An 8039-nucleotide genomic window follows, 5' to 3' on the forward strand; every position below is an offset into this window, starting at 1 on the left:
AAATGAGATAAAGAGGGCATAATGAAACTCTACAGATCGTTTACCAGGGCAAGCAAGGGCAAATCCGAAATGGTTTTTAGTTATATCGAACAAAGGTTAGGGAAAGGATAGGTTAATTAAAAACTGTGACAGATCAGATAACGGATAATGATGAAGAGATGAGTAGTATTTTTTATGAATTTTTTATCACTGTATTTACTAAGGAGGAATTTAACACTCTGCCATCAGCCGAACAAGTCTATGTGGACGGGAACAAGGACAGATTGGCTAATTAAACAGTTATCAGGGATGATGTTAATAATCAAATATTCTGAAACAAAAACTCAAACCAAACAAATATCAGGGACTGACGAAATGTTTGCCTGGGTGCTTAAAGAATGCAAAGAGAAGCTTTGTGAGCTGTAAGCCAATGTCTACCAAATTTAATAAATCAGTTTGGTAGAATGCAGAAAAACTGGAGTCATGGAAGGTTGCTAATGTGGTACCAATTTTTAAGAAAGGAGATAGATTACTTGCGTCAAACTATCGGCCAATTGGCCTACCATCAATTGTTGGAAAGTTAATCGAATCGATAAATGCAAATACCATTCGTCTTCATCTTTAAAGACATAAAATAATTCACAAAATGGTTTTACGAATGGCCGTTCAAATTTAAAAAATTGATGTTAATGTTGAAACCAGCCTATCAGTTTGGTGTTCTGACTTCCTGTTGTCGTTTTCTCATGGGAACACGAAAATTCGAAATGCAGTATGGGGGTATTGATTTCGGATTATGGTTTTTGTTTTTAGGTTAGTAGGATAGAGGGTGAAACGATGTGAGTCAGGTTTTCGGCTTTTTGTTGTATATTATGTGGTAGTTGCGGCGGACTTTTCCGAGGGTGTTTGATCGGTAGTTTACAGGGGCGTATGTGAGGTGTTTGAGTTTGCTGTAGGTTTTTTTTTCTCTGTGGTTCTCTTAGTCCTGCAATGATTTTTATATTTTTGGCGAGAGTTCTTCTTTCCTTCGTTGTTACTTATTTCATATTGTGATATGTTGTGAGCGTTATATTTATCTTTCGTGTGTCGCTGCTGTTGCGGTGTGTACTGTTTGGATGGTATTCAGTACCTGTAATGTATTTTTGTGTCTTGGTACACGGTGTTTGTGTTGTGTGTGTGTGTGTTATGCGTTTTGTTATTTTAGTTGCTTTGGCGTTTTTGTAGCGATGTTTGATGCCTGTACAATACCATCTCAGACTTGTGGTAGTGGTAACGTACCAGTGTTATAGGGCCTAATATATCATCATGGCACCGTGTGGGTGGTGTGTTTTATTCCTGTGCATTTCCCTGTATTGTTTTGATGTCTTTTATTGATATAAACAATGACCGTCTGTTGTTCTGCTGGTGTGATATGGTCCAGTTTTACTTTGCATAATACTGAACTTTTTTTATAAACAGTCTAATTGCACTGGTGTACTTCTTCATCTTTTGTGTTTCCTGTGATATTATATTATATTTTCTTATGCTTTTCATTTTGTATTGATATGTTGTTCCCAATAGAGAGAGAAAAAAATTGTGGGTTAGGTGTCTAAATTAACTAATTGCCATTAGTAAAATTGGTCGCCCAAAGTAGTAACTAACAAACATTTTTATTATAAGGCAATTCTTACCTGCTTGTTATAGATAAAGTTCAATTATGGGTTTTGTGTTGTTAACAGTTTTCACAAAAAGTAAAATTTGTAAGATTTATAATTTTGAGAGTAATACAAACAAACAATAAGTAAAGTAACATTTATTTTGATATTACATGTTTAGTTGATTATTGACCCTCATCAACCTGAGAAAGTCCTCGATCTTTTGGACGATGTTTGCACTCCTCTCTTCATTCAGCTTCCGTGAGCAGAGAGGAAACATTGTGAATTCACCACTCTCAGCCTCCTCATTAGTATCACTGTTCTGTGAAGCAAAATCAAGAGGGTCATCGTTACATATTGTGACTTCGTCATCAGTGATATCATCGTCAGCCTCATAACCAGTATCAATGTTCAGCGAATCAGCGCTAAGAGTGTCCTGGTAAATTACAATTATTTCCGATTTACTGTCACAATCAACCGTAATGTGGTTTTCTTCATCAGAAGAATGGTACAATTTACGAACGTTGTTTTCGGCAGCATCCCTCTGGAGGATGCTGCCGAAAACAGCATCCTCCAGAGGGATGTTTAGCATACTCAGCATACCCAGAGTTTCGGTTTAGCATACTCAGCATCCGTGCATATTATTGGCTGTTTCCAAAGGCACCTACTTTGGTAACGAGACTTCCACATGCTTAACGACCGCCAGTATGGATGGTAGCGTAAGGGAGATAACAGCCTTTGCTGGTGATCATCTAAGCCACAGGCTTTCTCCGACCTATCGTCAGTAGCTGCTGGCAAACGAAAGGGCCCAATATTGTGCCCTCTGACGACGGTCGTGTTTTCATCGCTGACATCCATCACAAGAATCAAACGTTTGAGGCCAGGCAGCAAAGCAGGTCAATGCGTCTTGCGTTCACTGATCTCTATTGAAATAAATGCCATCGTAATGCACCTTATATACACATTGACACCTCAAGAGCACCTCACGTAACCAAAAACACTTCAATCATGTCACCCCTAAATCTTTACCTTTATTGAAAATGTAAGGACATAATGAAGGTAACTGCAGAAGGCCAATTGGCCAATACGAGGCAGCTCATATTTATAATCACCCAATCTCATTCATGTATATGTCTACAATCAAAAGATCCTACTTAAGAACATAAGAACAAAGGTAACTGCGTAACTGTAGAAGGCCTATTGGCCCATGCGAGGCAGCTCCTATCTATAGGCAGCCAATCCCACTCATATACATGTACAACCAACGGACATAAGTACATAAGATTTCTAGTTTGGGGAATTAACTAAGTAATCCTACGCAGGACACGTTCAAGTGAATTTCTATCCATTCTATAGTACAGCGACCAAAACTGAACTGCATAATCTAAATAGGGCCTAATCAGAGCAGCATATAGCTGAAGAACAACACCTGGTTTCTTGTTACTGAGTAACAAGTACTTGCAATACCAGTACTAATACTAATACCAGTACTAATACTATTACCTGAACTAATACTATTACCAGAATTGATACCAATACCAGAATTAATAATAATACCTGAACTAATACTATTCCCAGAACTAATACAAATACCAGTACTAATATTATCACCAGTACGAATACCATCACCAGATAGTATTCGTACTAATTCCAGTTCTAATACTAATACATGAACTAATACTATTGCCAGAACTAATATCAATACCAGTACTAATACTATCACCATTACGAATACCATCACCAGAACCAATACTAATACCAGAACTAATACTAATGATAGTACTAATATATGAACGGATATATGCAGAGGGACGCTGACAACACCCGGTCCCACTCAACAACAGATAAGGAGGGGCACCCCGTCCCAGTCAGCAAGAAACAGATACAGAGGGACGCTCACAGCACCCTGTCCAACTCAACAACAGAGATACAGCAGGACGCTGACAACACCCTATCCAACTCAACAACAGATACAGAGGAACACTGACAGCATGCTGTCCCACTTAACAACAGACAGGTACAGAGGGACGTTGACAGCACCCCGTCCCACTCAGCAGCAGACATATACAGAGGGACGTTGACAACACCCCGTCCTACTCAACAACAACAGATACAGAGGGACACTGACAGCACTCTGTCCCACTTAACAACAAACAGATACAAAGGGACGATGACAACACCCTCACACTCAACAACAGACTGACAGATACAGAGGGACGCTGACATCACCCCGTCCTACTCAACAACAGACAGACACAGAGGGACGCTGACAACACCCCGTATCTCATAACAATAGACAGACAGATACAGAGGGACGCTGGCAACACCCCGTCCAACTCAACAACAGACAGATACAGAGGGATGGTGACAACACCCCGTCCCTCTCCACAACAGACAGACACAGAGGGACGCTGACAATACCCCGTACCTCTCAACAACAGACAGACAGATACAGAGGTACGCTGACAATACCCTGTGAGAGCCTCCCCCTCTCCACCCACAGGGACACTTCCACCACCGTCCACATGAGCAGGACGTCCGGGAAGGTGCAGGCGGCCGGCAAGGTTGGGCGCATCTGGCTCAGTCACGACTAGCAAATATGTGTTGGTGATGACCAGGAAATTACTGTTGACACACCTCAAAATGTGGCGGGCGCCCGGCGTCCCTCACTTCCTCTACTGACCTTACAGCGATGGTCAACCTGTCATTATTATATACGAGAACTGGCGCTATACAGAAAGTGTCGGAGTGGAACAGGACAGGCAAATGTTGTGTAATTAATATTCATCCTCCACCAGAAGTCAGTGACAGCAAGTGGATGTGTAGTAGGAACCCGGTTTGCAATGGGAGGACATAGACCCACCTTAAGTGCTCCACTGAGGCTTGCAGGTGGTGCAGAGACAGTCAGCCCTTCTAAGGACAGGCCGCCCTCCTAAGGACAGCCCGCCCTCCTAAGAACAGCCCGCCCTCCTAAGGACAGCCCGTCCTCTTAAGGACAGCCCGCCTTCCTAAGGACAGCCCGTCCTTCTAAGGACAGCCCGTCCTTCTAAGGACAGCCCGCTCTCCTAAGGACAGCCCGCCCTCCTAAGGACAGCCCGCCCTCCTAAGGACTGCCCGCCCTCCTAAGGACAGCCCGCCCTCCTAAGGACAGCCCGTCCTCCTAAGGACAGCCCGCTCTCCTAAGGACAGCCCGCTCTCCTAAGGACAGCCCGCTCTCCTAAGGACAGCCTGCCCGGCAACATAACACCAGGTGTGAAGTTCCTCTCAGGAATGGCGTATCTTCTCCTCTGCTCGCAGCTGACCTCTAATAGTTCCGACCATCTTCCTGTTGGGAGTGTACTAACAGTAACGAACGTGGACCATGGTACATGTGTGAGTGTAATGGGCAATTAGATAGTAGAATGTAGTATTGTTGAATTTGGACAAGCCAGAGAAGGCTTGTGCTTATGTTGCTAATGAAACTAACCTTATCTAACTGAACCCTCCTAGCCCTAATACACACGCTATCTGAACCCAAATATAGTACATATAATAGGCCTACAAATATTTGCTTGGTTTTAGCATTTATATTTCCTGACTTTATAAAGTGAATAGTGCCACATTCTACACATGTACGATGGTGCGATGGTGCCAGTACAGGAAGTTCTGTCCAGACAAGAGGACGGGTTGTGACATTTTATATTAAATATTATGTCCTCTCGCATAATACATCATATTTCGGTGGAAAAATATGCAAAAATACGAGAGTTCTCGTTTTTTTCCGAGGTATTCGGAATTTTTTTCTAGTACATCATTTTTAGCGATGTTGTGAAGGCTCGAGAGTATAGGCTGCCTATTATGCCATGATTTTTACAATTGAGTAGATGCTCTTTCCAACAAATATATATAATACCTCTCATTATATTTTCACTTCACAGATTCTACCTGGGATTATGTGCAGGTAATTGTACGATAATTTTTTAACCGTATATAATCAATAAAGTGTAAGCTTGAGGTATTTTACTATCAGAAGCGTCCTGACAATTAATGAATTATGAACAAGCTGAATAAGAGAAAATAGGACACTTGAGGTTTATGCAAAGATATATGGTTTTAATGTGAGCTAAATAATGTCATCGTTCATCGTAGTTGAAGAGGAAAACTGACACCCGAAAAATAACGCAGTCAAACGTCATAATAAGGCCAAGAGCGCACACAAGTCACTGCATCACACTCACTGCGCCACATCCTCACTGCGTTAAAGAAAGTGTTTGCAAACGAGAACACAAAGGAGTTGATTCTAACAAGGAAAAGCCGACTGCAACATGTTGGAGAATTCAAAAAAGAATTCCTCCAGAGGGACATGACGATGGAGGAGAGAGCCTTGGAGGCAGAAGCAAGGAAGAGGTGCAGGGCGAGAGGGGAAAACCAGGAACTCACAGCTCCCAGCACATCAACCCCAGAGGTGAGTGTGGACCCCACAACCAGCTACGCAATAACACCAGAGGGGAGAGCAACCACACCACCTTCCTCTGCATAGAAACCCCCCCCCTACCCCAAACCCTCCCTGATTCCACTCAAATGCTCAGCCAAATCTCCCTCCCCCCCACGTACCTTTCCCACCTTCTACCCCTCCCCTCCTCCAGCTATGTCCCCCCTTTTCCTTCCAGTCATCCCTCCCCCTTTATCCCATACCCCTCCCTGTTCCCCACCCTTCACTTGACTCCCCCCCCCCCCGCTCCTCACCCCAGTATCCTCTGAGACCCTGTTATCCACCTCACAATTCCTCACACCCATGGAACAGCTTCCCCCACCAGCAGAACACTCACCAAGGAGGCGATTTGAGAAGGGACAGAAGAAAATGAGCCTCAGGGCCATGTACACTAACATAGATGGAATTACAAATAAAGCAAATGAGCTTGCAGAATGGGTACTAGAGGAAAACCCAGACATAATAACACTCACAAAAACAAAGCTAACGAAAACCATAACAAATGCAGTGTTCCCACAGGAATATTATGTTATGAGGAAAAAGAGAGAAGGAAGAGGCGGTGGTGGTGTAGCTCTGCTGGTAAGAAAGGGCTGGGACTTTGAGGAGATGGTTATTTAGGACTGTGAGGGTTTCAGTGACTACATAGCAGGTACCATAACAACTGGAGGACAAAAAGTTATAGTGGTAGTCATATATAATCCACCACCCAATGACAGAAGACCCAGACTGGTATATGATTGAAACAACATGGCCACCATTAACATAACAGAGAGAGCAGCTTCTGTTGCCAGCAGGAATGGAATCATGGGAGACTTCAACCAAGGGAAAATAGACTGGGAGAACAGGGATCCGCATGGAGGACCAGAAACATGGAGAGCTAAGCTGCTGGATGTGGCAACAAGACACTTTCTAAGCCAGCACCTCAAGGAACCAATGAAAATGAGAGAAGATGAACCAGCCATGCTCGATCTGATATTTTCCCTAAATGAGTGGGATATAAGGGAAGTTAAGATGGAAGCACCCTTGGGAATGAGTGACCACAGTGTATTAAACTTTGAGTACCTGGTAGAGCTAGGAATTATCTCCCCCAAAAAGGGACTAGGAAACAAAAGGCTGGCTTCCCTAAAGGGGAAATATGAGGAGATGAGACGTTCCCTAAGGGGGGACATAGCTGGAGGAGGGGAGGGGTAGAAGGTGGGAAAGGTACGTGGGGGGAGGGAGATTTGGCTGAGCATTTGAGTGGAATCAGGGAGGGTTTGGGGTAGGGGGGGGGGTTTCTATGCAGAGGAAGGTGGTGTGGTTGCTCTCCCCTCTGGTGTTATTGCGTAGCTGGTTGTGGGGTCCACACTCACCTCTGGGGTTGATGTGCTGGGAGCTGTGAGTTCCTGGTTTTCCCCTCTCGCCCTGCACCTCTTCCTTGCTTCTGCCTCCAAGGCTCTCTCCTCCATCGTCATGTCCCTCTGGAGGAATTCTTTTTTGAATTCTCCAACATGTTGCAGTCGGCTTTTCCTTGTTAGAATCAACTCCTTTGTGTTCTCGTTTGCAAACACTTTCTTTAACGCAGTGAGGATGTGGCGCAGTGAGTGTGATGCAGTGACTTGTGTGCGCTCTTGGCCTTGTGCATCAGATAAGATTGCGGCCGGTGTGAGGTCCCAGTCGATCGCAGATAGAGGCTGGTAAGGTCACGGTCGCCACGAGGTCTGCTCCACTATTTCACAATGCCACAATGTGTTCAACACTTAATATCAATGATGCTATTGCTACTTTCTTTCTTCACTTTCTTGTGGTTTGAGACAGTTTACTAGTTATTAATTCACTCGTATACACTTTTTCACTTCAATGTAATCTGATTATCCCTCCCAAGTCACTAGTAGCCCAAGAGCTTCCCAAACTCACGTCTGTCCACCACGACTGCCTGACCACGACTATACCTCCCCCATACTTCAACCCCCAACAAC

This window comes from Procambarus clarkii, chromosome 39 (assembly GCF_040958095.1).
Source record: "Procambarus clarkii isolate CNS0578487 chromosome 39, FALCON_Pclarkii_2.0, whole genome shotgun sequence".
Taxonomy (NCBI): Eukaryota; Metazoa; Arthropoda; class Malacostraca; order Decapoda; family Cambaridae; genus Procambarus; species Procambarus clarkii.